Source organism: Halichoerus grypus, chromosome 10 (assembly GCF_964656455.1).
Source record: "Halichoerus grypus chromosome 10, mHalGry1.hap1.1, whole genome shotgun sequence".
NCBI classification, from domain to species: Eukaryota; Metazoa; Chordata; class Mammalia; order Carnivora; family Phocidae; genus Halichoerus; species Halichoerus grypus.
This window is the reverse complement of record NC_135721.1, coordinates 133,572,334-133,592,651: the sequence shown is the minus strand read 5'-3', so window position 1 is coordinate 133,592,651 and position 20,318 is coordinate 133,572,334. Positions and strand designations below refer to the sequence as shown.

The following is a 20,318-nucleotide window of genomic DNA, read 5'->3' as shown; positions in this document are numbered from 1 at the left end:
CCCCATGCCATGCGTAAGTTCTCTCTACAGACATGGTGACCGACCCCAGAGCCCAGGCGTGTGGACATCCCGATGCTCTTCCACATGGGCTCAACTAACCCGGCAACAGTTCCGCGACATGCTGCTATCATAGCTACGCCCTATAGAAGAGGAGCCTGAGGGTCAGAGAGGAGGCTCCTCCCTGGGCTCACACGGCTGACCAACAGCAAAAGCTGGATTTAGCCCAGATTCAAGTCACATGCAGTTTCTTCTTCCATCTCTCTCCTCCGGCACACGCAAGCAGAATCAGTCTCTTCCTACTGCAACCCAGAGAAGGCAGGGGTCCAGGGGGAGTGCCAGGGGTGACAAGGATGCAGCAGTGGGGGCAGAAGGCATCACTTGACTCAGTTCTTCTAAGTCAAATGACATTTGATTATCAGAAGGAAGTGCTGGGCTCCCTCCCCCACCACCATCAGGCTTCAAAGGTAGGCTGCCCCAGGGGGATCACACGCCCCATCACGTGTGCACCCAGAAAGGCCTGCCCTTGGTTTAATGCTCTGCTGTCAGCATCTGGAAGTTCTTAATCGTTTTTGAAAACAGGCCTGCATTTTCATTTTGCACTGGGCCCTACAAATTCTGATGCTCATCCTGTCCCACTGGCCCAGGTATCATGCAAAGGCAGGGTCCCGCCCCAGGTGGAACATTCCAGGTGCTGGCTGGCTAGACCACATTCATTGCCTTGATGTGCTCCTTATTGGAGCCCAAATTGCCCCTAATAGGGGCAGATCTGCAGCCTCTGGCTGGTCTGGAGCTGGGGACCTTGGCTGTAGCTGGAACTCCCCAAGACGGGTTTGGCCTTACCAGGTGCCCAGGAAGACGGTCCTCCCAGAGAGCCTGCTGTCTACCCCTCAACCCTGCACATCAAGAAATTTGCTAGCCACCCTCCCCTTCCCAGTCTTGGGCAGTGTTGCTCTCCCAGGAATGGTTGCACCTCTTCCGCCCCGCAGGTTCTTCCCTCCATCCGCCCACCTCAGGGAGGGCCCACAGATCTCCCCCTACATGCTCAGGCTGTAGAAGTTACCTGTGCTGGCTTCTTGCCCCTGGGTGCGGTGGAATGGGGAGGCGTTTATGCCACCCCATTTGTCTCACCAAATGCAGAGACAACTGTCACCTTTGCCACCACTCTCAGCCCTGCTTCCCATCCCCCAGTGTGCATTCCCACATCTTCGGGAAAGAGCACTTAGAATGTTCTTACAGGATGCCCACCCCACTTGAATCCCTGTGGCTTGGGCAGGGAAAGCCCCCCCGCTCAGAATCCAAGGGTGGCTATGAGGCCCAGGCCTGGCCGATCAGCTTATTCCACCTTCTAGGCCTCAGTGACTGGTTCAGGGAGAAGAACATGACCCAAATTGGTGTTGGGAAGAAAGAACCTGACTTTCGATTGGAAAGGGAAGTGGGGAGATGTAAACTTTGACTCAGGGGCCAACTGGAGAGGAAGACAGAGCCAGATTTGGAGAGAAATCAAGTCCTGATGACAGCATTTGAGCCCCTGGATCCAGCCATGCCTGAAGCTAGACCAGACCATTTCAGTCACATAAACATTGTCTTTCTTAAGTCAGTTGAGTCAAGTTTTGTGTCACTCATGCCAGAAAGAGCCCAGAGCAATATACTGTCTCCCTCTGTTGTGAAGGATACAGTTATGCATGAAGAGAACCCACACTTGGCTCCCCAACACAGTTGCCCAGGACTTGGAGAAACACTGGTTTTTCTTTCTAAGGCTCTTTGGCCAGGAGTCCTTCCAAAGAGTGTTCTTGTGCTTTCTTGCAGCACAAAAGAGGTTACATCCCTTGTAGCAGGGAGAATCCTGGTCCCAGGTACAGGCCCCCTGCAGAATTCCCTTCCCTTGAATGTGGGCAGTGACTATGACTGAAGGTCACTCCCATGAGTAAGTTACTCATTCGTTGACTTGGAGTTCACCAAGGGGGAGATTATCCTGGATGGGCCTGACCAAATCAGGTGAGCTCTTAAAAGGAATGAAGCCCTTCTGAAATTAGGGATTGAAAGTGTAAGGGATCTAACGAGGGCAGTCACCTGGTAAAGACCTATGAGTGGCCTCTAGAAGCTGAGAGCCATCCCTAGCCAACGGTGAGTGGAACAATGGGGTCTCATTCCTGAATTGCCAACAACTTGAGGGAGCTTGGAGGTGGGTCTTTCCCCAGTTGGGACTCCAGATGAGAACACAACCCAGCCCACAACTTGTCTGCAGCCTTGACAGACCCTAAGCTGAGAACCCCGCTAAAATGTGCTGACTCCTGACCCACCCATTTATTATCATGAGATAATAAACGGGTGTTGTGTGAGCCACTGAGTTTGTGAGAATTTGCAGCACTGGGGGCACCTGGGTGGTTCAGTTGGTTAAGCGTCTGACTCTTGGTTTCAGCTCAGGTCATGATCTCAGGGTGGTGAGATCGAGCCCTGTGTGGGACTCCTCACTGGGTGTGGAACCTGCTTAAAATTCTCTCTCTCTCTCTGAAAAAAGAAAAAGGAAGGAAGGAAGGAAGGAAAGAAGGAAGGAAGGAAGGAAGGAAGGAAGGAAGGAAGGAAGGAAGGAAGGAAGGAAGGAAGGAAGGAAGAGAAAAGGGAAGGGAAGGGAAGGAAAAAGAAATATGCAGCATTGAAAACGAACACACCTCTCCTCTGCCTGCCTCTCTCTCCTCACTCAGGTCTCTGCTCAAATGTCACCTCCCCAGAGGCCTTTCCCAACCTCCCTGTCTGGGGCAGGCTCCTGTCCCATCACCCACCACCCTGTTACCCGTGTTCATAGCCCTTCCACCTGCCCCAGCATCTACACCATGTGCTTGCCAATTCAGTACCAGCTCCCGTTTGGATCTGGAACTCCAGGGAAGAGCCTGTGCCCTGGGGCCCAGGAACTGGCACATGAAAAGGACTCGGTTAACGCTGGCTGAACAAATGAGTGAGTGAGTGAGTGAATGAACGAACAAGGAAGTGAATGAAGAGCCACCAACTTAATTGCCCATGAGTGCTGCCAAGTTGCAGCTCTTGTGGGGAGCAGATAAGACTGCGGTTTCCAAAGTTCCGGTTCCTCTTGAGCAGCTGAGGCACTCCCCATGACCCATGTGGCCAGGGCCGTGACCCCCCGCTCATGGCTCCTGTGAACAGGAGGCTTGGCGGCCTTCTCCCCAGGGGCCCCTGCCGAGTGGAGGTCCGCATCCCAGGGCCAGATCTGCCCCCCATTCTCTGTGGCTGGGACCTGTTTACTGGCTTCCCCGTGCCTTGGTCTTCTTATCTACCAAATGGGTACAGCAAGAGTTTACCTGGCTCCCGACACTGCTTGAGGATTAAATGAACTCATGCATGTGCAGGCTGAGAATGGCCCCAGCCAGTGTCCAGTAAGCAGGTGTTACCACAGAAACAAATTCTCAGTGCTATAGAGAAGGGTGGTCTTCCATCAGGCCCTCCCCCCGCACCCGTTCTTGGGGCAAGCTGTGGCACGTGATTGGCCTGATCCCGGGCCGGGCCAAGCCAGAGCAGAGAACGCGACAGACCATTAGTACGACAATGTCCCAAGGCCATGGGTAGAGGGGCCGTGTTGGCAGCTGAGGGAGTGGTTTGCCTTGTTGCTCCTTCGCCTTTGGGGGAGTTGCCCGGAAGAAGCCCCAGTGCCCCCCTTTCCTGCCCCAAGCAGTGTCTCCATCCCCACCGCCAGCCTCACTCTGGAAGACCCCGAGAGACACTGAATGCCCAGCTCCCAGCCAAGAGGCGAGGCAAGGGCAGCTCTTTGGGGAGGACAAATTGAGGAAGGGGGCTCGGGCCTGATGGGCCCCGGGCACCCTGTCTGGGTGACCCTGGGGGAACGCAAACACCTGCCAGGCCCGTCGCAGGGCTAGTGTCCCAGCAGGGACCGCTGCCATCCAGGGGTGGGGCACGGCCAAGAGCCACAGCCTCCCAGGGGGCCAGAGGGAGGAGCATAAGTATTTCTCACAAATGGTGAAATACACATTCCCATCTCTGGCTGGCTTCCACCCCAGGCTCCTCCGTGCCCCTCCCCTTCCTTCCTCCCTCGAGCTGGGTCCCCAAGCGCAGGGCAGAGCAGAAGTGTCCTGGAAATGTGGTGTCGACAGCACATTGCCCCAGACAGCCCCTGTTGCCTTATCTCACCCCGCTCCCAGGCCCGGCCGCCAGCACATTTCATCACCGGCCCCCAGAGTGAGCCGCCTGGACCACAGAAGCTGTGCTCAGCGCACACGGAGGGAAAATTCCCAGTTGATGTGCCAGCAAATTGACTGCAGCCAAGTACAACTTAGGATCGGGCAACCTTCAGGCAGCTCCTAAGTACGACGCAAGGACACGCTCCTCAAGGGACGCTGTTGTCTCTCTGACGGGCCCCCAGCCGTCCCCGCCTGTCTCTGCAGCCACTTGTCACCCAGAAGGGATGAGCGCCACCCTTGTGGAGCGGAGGCCCATGTTCACTGTATTTCCCATGTTCACTGACAGCCAAGAGTTGGCTGGTCATAAATCAGGCCAGCTCATCAGCCACAGGAGCCCCAAGCCGGGTCACAGCCACACAGAGTGGGGAAACAGGGGGCCTGTGGGCGGGGAAGGCACACGTGTCATAACAGCTGCTGGGCCTCCGCTAACTCCCCTCCGTCCGCGTTACAGCACCCTCTCTCTGACCCTGCCCCAGGGAGCTCCCACCTCAGCCCACACTCGGGGTCACCTGGGGAACCTACAAAAATGCAGATGTCTCGGCCTACTCCAGAGATTCTAAGGCAATTGGTCTGGGGTATGGCCCGGGCATTAGGATTTTAAAAGTCTTTTAGACGACTCCAAAGGCAGCCGAGGTTGAGAACACAAGCTCCAGGTTCAGCAGCAGAGCCACGGCCCACAGGCTTGAAGGCTGGACCCCACCCCACGGCAAGGATCACACAGTCTGAGGTGTGAGCAGAGCCCTGGAATTGTGCAGTCCACAACATGTGCAACTGGTCCCAGCAGCCGTGATGGGGGCATGGGAGAAAATGAGCATCCAACCTTCTTTGTTGAGAAATAACTATGCAAAGGTGCAGGTTCGAATCCTGGTCCTACTGTTTGTTTAGGGAATTTGTGCTCAGTTCCTCCAACTACCAGTCATGGAGCTGATGGTCTCCGGAAGGAGACAGACAGAAAACAGAGAATCTCACCAATGAATATAAAACAAATTTGACACAGGCACATGATGGAAAATATCAATAAGGTAAGTGTGGAAGACAGAATAATGGTCTCCAAAACTCGTCCACACCCCAATCCCCCAGAGCCTGTGAATACCCTAGGTCATGTGGCATAGGGAATTAGGGCGGCAGATGGAATTAAGGTCACTGGATGGCTGACCTTTTTCTTTTCTTCACATATCAGCTAGAGTCTTTTTTCTTAATTTTAAACGTTAGGTACAGTTGATATATGTGACAATTTCATATGCATAGATTAGAAGGTCTTAAAGCTGTGGGGTCACTTACGCAGCCAACAGGAAAAAGAAAGGCATGGGGGATTACAGAGTGGAGTGGGAGCTTGTGGGCAAATTAGAATGAGCCACTTCTAAGGGAACAAGTTAAAGATGGTGTTTGTCTTTTTTTTTTTAATTTTAAATTTCTACTCCTTGTTTTATTTTACATTTCAGTTTACATTGAGGAAATCTTTATTGTTTTAAATATATTTAATTATTAAAATTATTTATTTATTCGTTTATTTACAGAGGCATAATGAACATGTAACATTATGTTAGCGTCAGGTGCGCACCATGATGATTCAATGTTTGTGTGCACTGCAACGTGATCGCCACAATAGTCTAGTTAATGTCCCTTGCTATACATTGTTACAAAAATTTTTTTATTTTTTTTCTTGGGGTGTTGAGGACTGTAAAGTATACTCCCTTAGCAACTTAGCTATATGCAATATGGTATTATTAACTATGGACATGGTGGTGTACATTTCAACCCCAGGACTTATTTATCTAAACAGTTGACCTAGAGGTGAAGACATTATCCGGGGTTGTCTAGGTGGGTCTGATGGAACCACAGAGATCCTTCAAAGTGGAAGATAACACATACTTAATGTTATATGTCAATTATGCCTCAAGGAAAAAGAAGTGGAAGAGAAAATTAAAAGAGAGAAGCAGAAAGACAGCAGATTGAAGACCTTCTCGATGTGGCTGGCCTAAGGATGGAGGAAGGGGCCACAAATCATGGCACCACATCCTGCCAACAACCCAGATGGGCAGGAAACAGGGGCTCCCCAGAACCTCCAGAGGGGAGTGCAACTGGCCAGCATCTTGCCTTGGCTTTGTGAGACCCTGCACAGAGCTGGGTTAGACCCTGCACCTCTGACACATGTAGATGGTGGTGATGTTATGATGGGAAGTAGAAAACGCGTATAGTGTTGTCTGGTTTGGGGGTCAGAGAAGGAGGCTTCCAAAACAAGTGGAGTTTGAGGTGAGACACACAGGATGAACAAACATCAACCCGGCAAAGGGAAGAGGCAGAGGTGCAAGGGCCCTGAGGCCAGAGGGGACCTGGTACAAGAAAGGGAGGAAGGGAATGAAGCCCAGTGTGGCTGGAGGGCAGACCATGGAGATGGTGTCACTGCACCTTTGGAGCCCCAGATTCCTCACCTGTGAAGTGGGATTATAACAGTGTTCCCTTACTGTGATGACGAAGTGGGCCCAGGAGTCATGTAGCAAAGTAGCTGGAAGAATGGGCTCTGCAGTCAGACCAGACCTGTGTTCAAGCCCTAAGTCTTCTGGTTACAGCCTGGGTGACCTTGGCAGGCTGTTCCCCTCTCTGAGCCTCAGTTTCCCCACCTGTCAGGCTGCTGTGAGTTTTAGAAAAGAATGTGTTGGGCATGCTCAACATATGCTGGGTGCCATTGTTAGGAGACTGAGGGCCAGAGCTGGAGAAGAATGTGCTCAAGTTCATAGCCTGGTGGCTGAGAGGGGTGGAAATGAGTTTGCTGGCCCTGCCTTGGACCTGCAGAGCTTCTCTGTCTGCAGGACCCAGCCAGCTGAGGCTATGAAACTCAAACCAGGAGAGCTGTGTGAGTGGGAATGTGCACATGTGCGTGTGCACAGCATGTGTGTTGCAAGAGCATGTGGGTGTGCTACAGAATGCATGCATGCAAATGTACACATGAGAGTGTGCATGTGAGTGTGAGTGTACAAGAGGATGTGTTGTGTAAGAGTAAATGTGTGAAAGGCCAGGTGTGTCTGCATATAAACAGGCATGTGTGCTGTGTGTGTGCGTGTGCACGCACATGTGGATGTGCAAGTGAGCGTGTACGTGAATGCACACACATGAATAGGAGTTTGCATGTGTGTGTAAATGTGCCTGGTGTTGTTGAATGGAAGAGTGAAGACACCTACATGGCTTGGGGGACAGACAGACAATGGCCAGTAAGTTCTAATGTCTGATCAACTTCAGTCCAGCCAAACACGGACAGTGGAAGAAATATTTAACAAAAGGCTCCTGGCCCTGGTGGGTTTCTTGCAACTATAGGCTCTCATTTTGGATAACGTTCTTCCAGAAAGCAGCTCACCCTCAAGGCATGTTTCACAGAGGTGGTAGGGGAGGGGCGGGGAGCAATCCCTCCTCCAAGCACTTACTCTATACTGGGCACTACGCTAATGACTTCACACACATCATCTTATTTAGTTCACCCAACAGCCATATTGTTCACTTTATGAATGACAAAACTGAGGCTCAAGGAGCTATGTAAGGCTCAGTGTGATATACTGAGTTTTGAAGACTTTAATTCTCCATACCTCTCTGAATTCAAAACACTTTGCAAAGTGACTTTGCAGCTGCAACCATCAAAATGTAGCTTTTAGGGGCACCTGAGTGGTTCAGTTGGTTGAACGTCTGACTCCTGGTTTTAGCTCAGGTCATGATCTCAGGGTTGTGGGATCGAGCCCCGCATTGGGCTCTGTGCTCAGCGGGAAGCCTGTTTGGGATTTTCTCTCTTCCTCTCCTTCTGCCCCTCTCCCTGCTCGCATTCTCTCTCTCAAATAAAGAAATAAATCTTAAAAAAAAAAAAAAAAGTAGTATTTATTTCCCACCTCTGGAATCTGGGTTGGTCTTGTGACTTGCTTTGGATAACAGAATTGCTGAAAATGATGTTGCACCATACCTCAGCTTAGAGATCAAACAGCCTTGCATGCTTCTGCTCTCACTCGCTCTCTCTCTCGGACTCCTGTCTCCATCAAGAGAACAAGACTGCCAGAGAATGAGAGACACACTACCCAGTTGTCTCCATCACCCTGGATGATAGTCAGTCACTCCCCAGAAACAGAGGCTCCAGCTGACCCAGCAGCTGACCACAAATGCATGAGGGATCCCAGCTCAGACCAGAGGACCATCCAGGTGATGGTTCAAGCTAAATTATTGACTCACCCGAATCATGTTGTTTTAAGCAACTAAGTTTGGGGATAGATTGTTACACAGCAACAGCTAACTGATACACTCATAATAATACAACTGTTAAAAGTAGAGTCAGGACCCAAAGCCAGGTTTGTTTGATTCCAAAATCCATGTTCTCAACCCCTATATTCAGCCACCTCCCAGAAGGGAACGAAGTAACAAAGCCCAAAGCTGCTAAAAATCCCACTCTGGCTTCCCAGACATCAGTCTACACTTTCTTTGGAACATGCCTAATCCCTGCTGTCACCCACCTTGAGACCTCCTGGCTGACTCTGGCTCTTTTGCTCCCTTCTCTTCCCAGAGTCCAGGTGGGGACGGAGCACTCACTTCAGCCTTGTGTTTCCCCCGACCTCCCATTTTAGCAACACCATCCCTGCTCATTTGCCAAGTTCGTTCAGAGTGTTGGCAGAACGAACCCAGGGTTTCTACACGTACATATCAGCAGCTGTGATAAAAAGCAGCTGTAAGGTCTAAAAATAGCCTCTCCAGGCTGCCAGGGATGCCAGGTTCCCGGCTATGGAGAAGAATCAACCCTAAGGTGGGGGCACCATCTTCTGGGGAGACGAACAACTGCCACACGCCCAGGGGAGTCCTGGGCCAGGCCCAAAACCTGCCTGCGGGCTTGGCTGAGCCTGAGTCCCTGGGAGCAAAACCCTTCTGGGAGGCATAGATGGGGAGCCAGGCCCTCTCCTTGGGGAAGTCAAGACAGGGCCCAGAGAGTCCTCCAGAACAGGGATCTCATCTTGCCCCCTTGTCAAGCCTTTCTCTTCCCTTCTGCTTCTTTCTTCCCGCGTCATCACCTCCATAAATAAAAGATCAGGCTGTGGAGGGACACATCCCAGGCTCCATCCTCACGAGCTGTGACTTCATCCCACGAGCCTTAGCTTCCTTGTTACCTGGCCTCGCTGGGTGGTCCTCAGGGCCCACGGGACGTGCAGGCACAGAGCTGAGCACAGCACCCGGCAACTGCTGTTCCTTCTTAGAGAAGAGTGGCAATGATGGCGATCCCTCCTCTCTTCCTCTCCCTAATCCTTGCCCTCCTTCTGGCCCCCAGGCCTCCCCCTGCTCCCCTTGGGCCCCTGACCTGGCCCCCCGGCAGGTTCAGAACCAGGGCCCATCTTGCTGAATTCCACCTGCAGCCCAGCCCCGTTGCCGTGACCCGCCCCACATCTGGCTCATAGAGGGAGCCTGGTCAGGCACGCTGCCACCCTCCCACCCCTGTCAACTCTCACAACAAGCCCTGGGGGCTGTTGGGTTCACGGCTGTATCCCAGTGTCTAGAGTGGTGTGTGGCACATAGTAGGTGCTCGATCAATGTTTGTTGAGGGACCGAAGGAATGAGTAGGATTCTTATTATTCCCATTTTACAGATGAGCAACTGAGGCTCCAAGAGGTCGGCTAGCATGTAGCAAAGCACAACCCTCGGAGGTTGAGGGAACCCAGGCGTGGGTGGATGAACGGTCCCAGAGGCAGGGTTTGAACCTAGTTTCACTGGCACCAAAGCCCGAGTCCTAACCACCGATGATTGCCTGTTCTCCCACCTCTCCTAGCTGATTTCTCCAGCTCAACATGCTTGCAATCCAGAGACTGTCATGCACGTGCTGTGTGGCCTTAGATAACTCACACAACCTCTCTGAGCCTTGGACTCTACCTCTGTAAAACAGAAAACCAACCTAGCTGCCCTCAGGCAGAGTTTCCCGCAGCTCATTTTTCACCCGGTTTCTCAGTATCTAGCGCTGGCATGCAGTCGGTGCCAAATAAATCTTTGTTGATTAATTAATTGAAAAGACAAGTTTACTTTAGAGTGAAGTCTGCCCAGAAGCTCTGGGTCGATTGCCTCCGGGAACATATTTCTCTTCTCTCCACTTAAAGAAAGAGAAACTGCAGGAGGCCGGAGGGCCATGGGGCGCACGGTTTATGTGAGAAAGACAGAGCCCCCAGACCCTTGAATAAAAGATCTTTCTCCTACATCCAAAAATAGGCAAGTGCATGAGAAGCTTTCTATTAAAATGAAATGTTAAAGGACTAGTTGCCACATGGGTTATGATCCCAGCCTCAGGGGAGGATTTTGAGGAACACCAACTCCTGGTTCTGTGCTGTTGGCTGAGAAACGTCCTGCTTTCCTCCACCCCCACAGGAAGCTGGTGGCTCTTCCCTTCTGCGCCAGTGCTGTGCCAGGCTCTGAGAGACTCCTTGAGCAAGCCAAGCCCACTCCCTACCCTGAGGGGACAAGCCAGAAGGTTCTGAGCGGAATCCCTGAGGTTCCAGCAGAGTAGCCACGAGTTCCCAGTGCGTGCGTTCAAGCACCAGGTGGGTAGTTTCTGAAGATCATAGAGAACTTTCCAGAGACGTGGGGGTGCCTGCAGTACCCCCAGGGCCAGCAACAAAGGTGGCAGCCACCAGGGGAGCCCCAAGCCCCTGGCAGGAGCCCCTAGGTGGCAGCCTCCTTTTCCTGCACCGAGAGGCTCTGGGCTCTCAGGACATCTGGGCCCCCTCCCTGCCCTCCACCTCCAGGGCTCCCCAGCTCTGCCAGGCCGCCCCGTCCAGTGGAGGCCATTCCGGCCACCCAGGGGGTGTGCAGCTCACAGACGGCCTTGCCCGCAGTGTCCCAGCCAGCACCCACCAGGCTAACAGCGGGAGCCACACACACTCACCTCCGGTCCGTGGAAGCAAAGCTCATTCTGGGCTTAAACAGAACAGCTGGGAGTGCACGTTTATTCGGAGCAGAGCTCCTGGCTGCGGCCGTGACTGGGGGGCTGGGGGTCAATTTCACAGACTTTACAGACCCTTCCGGCTGATCCGACGAGCACGGCCGGGCTGAAGTGTCCAGTGGGCCTGGCCAAGGCCACAGGCCCAAGCTGCCAGCGAGAGGGAGGGCAGAAGGCCCAGGCGGTCATGCAGGCCCCCCATGCTCAGAAGGGTCCCACGCTTGGTTTAATGCTCTGCTGTTGCCGTCTTAAAAGTCTTGCTATGCTTTGAATAGGGGCTGCACATTTTAATTTTGCACTGGGCCCCAAATTCTGTAGCCAATCCTGGAAGAGGGGTTCTGAGGGCCCAGCAGGTGAGCCCCATGCCCCTGAGATTCTCAGATCTTATGGAGAGGCTTCAGAAGCAGGCAGCAGAGAAACGCTGACTTTCCCTGGCCTCCTCGTGCCCACAGTAGGGACCCAGGTGCCCCCCCGTCTGCAGACGTCCTTGATTGCGCAGCTGGGCTCATGAGGGCTCCACACACTCACCCGCATTTACGCAGGCTCACACATGCAACAGCTGGTCACACCAAGCCACAGGCTTCCTGCTCGAGAGACCTCAAAGTGCCACTCCAGCACGCCCAGGCTACTGAGAAAGTGGGGGGGATACAAAGCTGGGGAGGGGGTGTCGGGGACAGAGAGAGAGCCCCTGCCAGCCCCAGTCTCCCAGGAAAGGAGGCATCCCCTCCCTGGCCCAGGATCCCACTCAAGCCCTCCACACCTTATCCCATTGAATCCCCGAAGCCACCCCTGACGTAGGGCTTGCATTATACCCATTTTAAGGATGGGAAAACTGAGGTTCCAAGAAGAGAAGTTCCTTGCTGGAACCAAGGCAGGGAGACTCAGGAGCTCCACGTTCCACAGTGGCTCCTGAAATATGACAAGCCCCCTGGCCCGCTCGGGACCCCCAGCGGACTTACCCCCTCTTCCGGGTCCCCGTCCTCAGGGTGCTTGCTCCCCACGGGGCTGCTCAAGCTGGTTCATAGGGATGGAGTCCTCCCTCCAGGGCTCACACCCCCACCTCACCACGGGCACAGGTGGGGCGGGGGTCAGTTTGTTCCGGAGTCCCTGGGCCCCCACCCTAGCCCCTTGGCTGGCTTCGCCCTTTGACCTCACAGACCAGGAAGGGCTGCAAAGTGTGACTGGTGACCCACAGGGGACGTGAACCAGCAAATACCCGTGGGGGCGGAGGCGGGGGTGCGCGCGGGGAGGGCAGGCCACCCCTCGGGCCCAGCGGGGGGCTCCCATAGCTGGAGCCAGAATTCCAGGAATCTTTACTCTCAAGATTCTAAACGGGGCTCCTGAAGTTTCCAAATAGAACATTCCAAGGGTCCTAAATGGAGGCTCCTCTCCCGGCGGGTGCTGAACGGCCCACTGGCTCTGCTTCGGGTGGGGGAGCCTGTGTAGGCCGGTCGGCGGGCAGGAGAGCGCGGCAGGAGGAAGCGGGGAGCAGACAAGCCCGCTGCCGCCCGTGAGCCTGTCCAGGCCCCGCTGCCCGGGCCTTATTTGGTCAGAGCCCGCGCTGGCCCTGCCACTCGGGCTCCAGCTGCCGGGGCACCGCCGGGCCCGCCGCCCGCTCCCGCCCACCTGGCCTCCTCCCCGGGCCCCCCCTCCCCCCACTCTCCCCCCCACCACCGGGCCAGAGGCAGCCAGTTTGGGAGGCACGAGATCCCGAGGGTCCCGAGGCTGTGGTGGCCTCCCTGGGATCCCAGCCCAGGGGATGGGAGAGGGATTCCCCAGCTTTTGCCTATATATGGCCGAGGCGAGGCAGCGGTGCTCAGTCGGGCCCACCGGCCCCAGAGATATTGTCTTAAGAGGGTGTTTGGCATCGGGCAGCGAGGCCTTGGATTCTTGTGAAAACCTGGCAGGGAAATTGTTTGACAGCTTTGACAATGTTCTGGAGTCTCCGCGAGAAGTCTGTCCCGGAGGGCCAGGGGCATGTGGTGTGTCAGCCGCCTGCCGGGCCGGTGAGCTCGGGCAGCAAGCTCGGGGCTCCCCCCTCAGGGTAGGGGGCCAGGCAGGGAGCACCCCCTCTGGGCCTCCGTTTCCAGAGCGGCGTGTGGTGTGTGCAGTGTGTACCCCCCCAAGGATGTGGGGAGGAACGTGGGCGCCGAGGGGTGCAAGTGAGGTCACCCCCGGCGGGGCCGCCAGCCTCGGGGTCCTACTGCATGTGGCTGCCATGGAAGGACAGGTCCGTCTTTATCACGTCGTCCATGCCTCTCAGGCCCCAAGGAGTTGGATGCTCCCCCGGGGTCCCTGCTGACAGATGAGGAAGCCAAGGATCACAGAAGGAAAGGGATTTAGGACTCTGGGCTCTTCCTCCAACCCTGTGGGGACCTCCGCAGGCCAATGCGCATTGTTCACAAAAACACGTCCTGAGCTCAGCTCTGGGCTGCGCATCATCCTTGGCTTGGGGCAACCACAGTGAACCAGCTAAGAAATGGCTTGTCCCCAAGAGAACAAACATCCTGTCAAGTAAGGTACACAGAGAAGGTCTCTCTGTGCAGACAATCTTTAAACTGAGGCCAAAAGATGAGAAGGAGCCAGTCCTGGGAAAAACAGATGTGGTGTTGCAGGCAGAGGAAATAGCACGTGCAAAGGCCCTGAGGCAGGGAGAAGCATGGTCAGGCCTAGGCCAGCCAGGAGGCCAGCGTGGCTGGGGCAGAAGTTGCAGGCACAGGTCACGATCACAGGAGCTTCAAAGGTTCATGTCGGTGGGATGGGGGGGGGGTTTCCAAGAGTAGTGGGAAGCTGCATTTTAAGTAGACATCTAATCTAATCATATGTGCTCTCATGGAGATGTCTACACTTTGCTAAGCGCTGTATGTTCATTTTCTCATCTGATTCCCCAGCATCCCTGTGAGGGGGATGGAATCCTTATCCCCATTTTACAGATGAGGAACTGAGGCTCTGAGCACGGAAATGACGTGCTGTGTCATTAATATGGGATAGGACAGAATTCCTCCCTCGGCTCTGCCTTATGTCAAAGCCAGTGCCAGGAGAGACTGCCCCCCTGCGCCCCCCACCCCGGCAAGGCAGCAGGGCCAGAGGGGAGCAGCACAATGTCGCTGGGGGTGGCTGATCCTGTCCCCTTTCTCCCTGCCATCCCACCCACTGCCCCTCATGCACGGCCTCTTGCAGAGTGGGGGACCAGTGTGCCCTCTTGTGCCTGGGACTCGCCCCGTCCAGCACGGCAAGTCCTGTTTCCCGGAAAACCCCTCAGTCCAGGCACCCAGATGGTCGGTCACTTGCCCTAGAGTTGGCCCACTCAGGGGCTCGGGGCACCACTGGTAGCTTAGACCGGGGAGCAGACATCCAGGTCCGCCGCGCCCGCGCACCTGGCCCCACGCCCGCGTCCGCCCAGACCGGGAAGGGGCCGTGGAGAGGAAAGCAAATAGCAACCCGTGTGTTACCCGCCTCGGCCTCCCCCCAACACCAGGGCAACACCACCTGCTCCCAGACAGCTGGCGACAGCAGGACAAAGGGAGGGAAGCGGGGCGCGGGAGCGGGCCCGGGAACGGCCAAGCAGGGCGGGCTCGTCCCCCCGGGGGGAGACTCAGAGTCACGGAGGCCTGCCTTTGAATCTAGAGGCTCTGTGACCTCGAGCATCTTCTGGGCCTCAGTTGGCCCGTTCATTAAATGGGAAAGCAAGGATGGGCAGCAATAGCTGGAGGTTTGCTGAATGCCAGGCTCTGGGCCAACCATCACTGCATGGAACACTCGTGCTATCCTTGGAAGAACGGGCTGTTAACTGTGTGCAGACAAAGAGCAAAGCCCAGAGAGGCTGAGACAGCCGTCCCAGGTCACACAGCTGCTGGCGAGCAAGGATTTGAGCCTAGGACCTAGGACCCTTTGCTTCTAGACCCAGGCCCAGTGCAGGAGACAGCACCCTGCAGAGGTGGGGAGCAAACCCTAGGCCCCAGACACCGGGGACTGGGGAGAGGCCAGGAGGGGCCGGGAGGGGCCAGGCTGGTGACACCCACACCATCGGGGCTGATCTTGCAGGGGGCCAAGAAGGGCCCTTGTCTGTGGGTCCCAGACTTGAGACCAGCTCTAGGACTCTGACCACCTCCCTCTGACCTGTCATCTGCTTCATATTTATATTTAGAATGACTCGCCTCACTTTTTTTCACCTAAATTAGTTTATTTCAAAAGGAAACTCTCTAACACCGATGTCAATGGGAAATAAGTATCACCTGCCGCTAATAGAAGATAGCCCTGAAAATGAGCACAGGGAAGACAAACCATGGAGTAAGTCCTGCCGCCTGCCCACGGCCCTGAGCCTGAGGCTGCTCACGCTCTGACGTGAGGGGGGACCGGAAGGGCCGGCCGGCCATGGAGACGCGCCAAGCATCAAGCTGAACTGAGGACAGAAAAGCCGTTGAAAGGGAAGGGCTTCCTCCCCGAGACCCCTGCCCACCCTGCGGCAGCCTGGGTCCCACGTTTACCCATCTGCACTGGCCCCATTCTTTAGAGATGGGGAGGCCAGGCCCCAAGAACAGGAGCCACGGTTCCCTGAGAGTTTGAGGCATGTCAACACTCACACCAGCCTCGAACCTGCCACCAGGCTGTGTCCCCTCCCGTCCCCTGCTCAGGAGGCAGAGGATCTCCAAGCTCTGCCCTGTGCCACGTTCATCTCCAAAATGTCATGATCTCCTTGAAGCCAAAGTTGCCTAGACTGTCACCCTCCATCCAGCACCTCCAACCACAAGGCTGCTGGCGTTCCTGCCCAGGGGCAACCCCGAGAGGTTCTAGGCGTCAGCTCAACTGCTCGACTCCCATGAAGGTGGCGTGAAGGTGCTGGCTTGACCAAACACAGTGGGTTTGCTGGCCGGGTCTATGGGCTGGGACTGGCTGCCTCAAGACCAGCTACCAACGGCAGGTCTCCAGGAGGGTGGTTCGCCCACATTCCAGAACCACAGGCTGGGGCCTGCCTGCCAGGCAGCGGGCTTGTATTTATCACCAGGCAAAAGCAGAATGAAGCCCTTTTTTTCTTCCGGTCACATCCTGGTGACAGTACATCCCCACGGAGCGGCATGTCACCTTCTCTTTGGTGGACAATTCCGCCTTCATGCTACAGAACAGTAGTGTGGAGTGCGCCCCCCACCCCCCGCCAGGTTGCAGGTGGGGAAGCCTGGGCTCAAACCTCAGCTCTGCTGCTGTCCACCTGAGTGACCACGGAGACGGGGCCAGACCCCATGTGCTACCAGGTCCTCATCTGTGATATGAGGGCTCATAAAACACACAACTCTCCAAGGATTAAAGAAGAAATACATGTTCAGTGTTTCAAATAGTGTGAGCACTCCACAAATGTTAGCCCAGGGCATCCGGGGTTTTGGTCTTTGTTTTTTCCACCCCCCACTTTTAAATAAGGCAACTGTAAATGTTTTTGTACCTGAGGACCAAATGCTGGGTCAGAAGGCCTGTGCAGTTTTACAGCACTTATTTCTGGCACGGAGATTGACTTTCCAAATCAGAGTGTGTTTACAGCAAAGCCAATGTGTCATTTCCTCCACATCCTTGCCAGCACTGGGTTTTATCATTTTATAATTGTTTCCTAATTTGATCAAAATGGAGAGGGGCTTTGTCTGCATTTCTTTCTTTGCCTATAAGTCTGTGCATTCTTCCATGTGACAGCTGTCTATTGTTTCCTCAGGGATAAGTGGTTTGGTGGCCTCCCTTGAATGTTTCTCAAGTGACCTATGCGAGAGTACCTTGTCAGGTGCACATTTGGAAGCATCTTCTGAGCAGGAAAGGGAGACAGGAGAGGTTGTAGCTTGGGATGGCAGTGAAAACCTCTCCCCACCCCCTACCCCACCCCCTGCCTTCCCTTCACCTGAGTGTCTTCAGAGCCTCCCTGACTGAGGAAATCCTTTCCTGGGACTGGGGTTGCAGGCACCGAGGCTGGGGGAGGAAGAAACGGGGGACCAGAAGAATTGATTGCATTCTTAGAGCAACAAGCCAGTCATTGCGACAGAAGGGTAACAGACACCATTCCTGTACCTTTGACCGCTACTTTCCTGCACCTTCCTCCCCGCTCTCCCAGGAATCCCTGGGTCCCAAGAAACTGTCCTTCCAAACTATAGAGTCAGAATAAACCCCTCCACCAAGTCGTGATAAGGTGATGACTCTCCTTATTCCTTGATCACTTAGGCTCCTGGTGCTATATTAGCAAGACACCCAGAACTCCTTCTTGGGTCCTCCATCACCTGGAATCAACCAAGGACGCCAAAATCATCCTCAACAGGTGGGGGTGCAGCTGGTTCCCCACCAAACTTCACTGCTGTTATGGCATCATCCCACCACATGGGGGGGTGCTATTGGAGATCGCCCTGGAACAGTCCCGCAGACACATGCCCACTTGGCAATGATGCCTGAGCTGGTTAAAGATCCCCTGCCTGGTTCCTGGGGGTCACCCACACTTGCGACTTGAGGTTACAGCTCTCGGGGGTCACTCCTAAACACTTAGCAGAATGAGAAGTCACATCCGCATCCCATGCACATCCTAGGTCCCAATACCAAGCACCGCATTGACCTTGCCCAGAAGCCCCCTTGGGGGACAGGACAGAAGCATGGACAGAGAGGGAACTGGGGCCCCCAAAGGGTAATTTTTCCAAAGTCACTTGGCCAGTTAGTCTCAATTCAAGCTGAAACCCAGTGTCTGGACCCCCCAGTCCAGTGCTCTGAATACCTTTGCATTTAGAGGCTGCCAGTGAAATTCCTCTTCTGGGCCCACGAAGCCAGGCAGGATGTGACCCCCACCTGCTTCCCACCTTCATCCCACCTCTCTACCCAAATTCAAAATCCTTTTCCACCCGCCTGTGCACCTGCCCCCGTCTCCCCACAGATCTCCCCCAGGCTCTCCAGGGCGGCCTCTGCGGCTTGTCCTGCCACCAGGGGCCTCTCCCCACCTCTCCTCGTGGGCCGTTCCCTATGACATTCCTTCTGCACAGTGTGCTTGTTGCCCACAGATGTTGCCTTGTCCTGTCTGCTCTGCCTTGAGAGCACACCCCAAACCCCCCACCTCTCTCCTCCTCCACTGTCACCTTAGTCACCACCTCCTCAGCCAGCCTCCTGCCACTGACACTTGGGGACATTCTGGGCACCGCAGGGTGGTGAGCAGCGTCCCTGACTTCCACCCTCTAGATGCCAGGAGCACCCCCTCCCCAGTTGTGACACAGAAAACATTTTCAGACTGCCCGGTGTCCCCTGGGGAGCAGAATTGCCCCTAGTGGAGAACCCCTGCTCTAGACTCTGGCAAAACAAAGCTAGCGTCCGCTGTCTGGTGGCTTCTTCCGATCTTTGGGATCTTTGGAGCCCAGCCCCTGTCTTGGTGGCCCACGGCGGGGGGACCTGCTGGACCTCAGCCACCTCTCTCTCCAACTTGCCCTGCCCCCAACCCAGGCACCTGCGGTCCCCTCCGCCTTCGGTCGTCCGTGAACCTCTTGTCCCATTCCACGCCCTTCACACCCTGGGGGCCCCCGACCATGCTGCTCGAGTGAGCCCCACCCATCCCCCTTCTCCATCCATCTCCCTAATTTATCAACCTCTTTGCTTTTCCTTAAGTCACTCTGTTTCTGTTTTTCGTTTATGGATGCGTTTACTTATGTCTCAGCTCCATGGGGCAGAACAGCTCTGGACACACAGAAGACGCTCGGGAAACCCGAGTTCCACGAGTGAACGAATGAGATGGGTGGGCTTCTCTCGGCTTCTAGAAACGGATCCTGTCTGCCCCCATGACTGCGAAGGTAGGGGGAGAGCCTGCGAGGGAAGCCAGAGAGGACCCCTTCTGTGGGCCTCGGGCCCTGAGCACCCCCACACACACAGCCCTGCCCCCAGGCTTTCTGGGGTTCTTGGAGAAGAGCGTGGAAACCCGTTGGCCGGAAGCAGCCGCAGGCCCGGCCCTCCGCAGCCGGGGCCTGGCTAAGCCGGTGAGGCCTGGCAGCTAATTATAGAAGGCAGGTCTCAGAGGAAGAGGCTGTTCTAACACCCCAGGGGTTGCTCACTGAGACAGTCCCCATGGGAGAGGAAATGCGTGAAATGAATTCAGCCGCCGGGCCGGGGGCCTCCGGCTCCTGGCTGATGGTGGCCCGGAAGCTGGCTGTGCTCCCCCGGGCCTGTCCACGTGAGCGAGCCTTACCCGCTCTGCACCTTGGTTTAAGAGAAAGGGACCTGGACCAGATTTGATCTTCAAAGGGGCTGTCCCGTGGTGGTTCAGGCAGGGGCACCAGAGTCAGGAGCTCTCTGAACCTCAGTTTCCCCATCTGCAGAATGGGCTGATGAAAACCGCACCTTTCAGAGAGTCTCGGGGAGGATTCAGGGGTGACGTTCGTGCCACCTGATGGCCTAGAACAGGGTCTGGCACAGGACGAGGGCTCAGTCGGTGCTCCATGTTGTCAGATTGACGAGGCCCAGTCAGAATGAGAATGTGGGGCCCCTTGCTCAAAAGAAACTAAGAATTTCAAGATGGAGGCAGCAGAGTGTTAAACCTGGTGCAGGGCCCTTCCGAGCCCCACGTGACTACCGAGGCTGCACACCCGTGACGTGAGGGGGATGCCCCCCCTGGGGCGGGAGGGGGTGGGGGATGGGGGTGGAGGCTGCTCCTTACAAGGATGGATTCCTCTCTACGACCTCAACCTGCTGTCGAGAGGAAAACACAACATCAGAGCAGCGCACACAGCACAAGGCGGCTCGCATACAAGTTAGAACGACACGCACAAAACAATGCTGTAAGTGGACAGTCACCATCAATATTTGGGTAAAGACCAGGGCAGGAGGCTGAGGCTCCCACCTTCTCTCCCCCAGAGGCTGGCTCTGCGCAGGTGAGGGGGTGGGGTGGGAGTTATAGCAGAATTTATGTTTAATTCGGGGTGGCGGTGGTGGAGATTTTATTCTTTTCTGAAGCATTCCGTACCTTTTCAATTTTGAAAGATTTCACCACTTTTAAAAGCTTGTAAGCCACCGGATTAGAAAGTATCTATTCTTTTACTACCATCCTGTGAGTCAGGTGTCTCAGAAATGCACAAGCCTTAATTGAGCACCTACTACATGCCTGGCCCAGGGCTGTGTTCCAGGGAAACAAAACCAAGCATTTTCCCTTCAGGAGCCCAGAGGCCAGCAAGGGGGACAGA

General features: G+C 55.1%; 1 protein-coding gene across 5 annotated transcripts in view; it reads right to left on the bottom strand.

Annotated features, from left to right (window-relative positions):
- Nucleotides 1-20,318, bottom strand: part of LOC118555906 (RNA-binding protein 38) — a 72,721-nt gene that overhangs the window by 15,610 nt on the left and 36,793 nt on the right. The gene's annotated exons all lie outside the window — the stretch shown is intronic.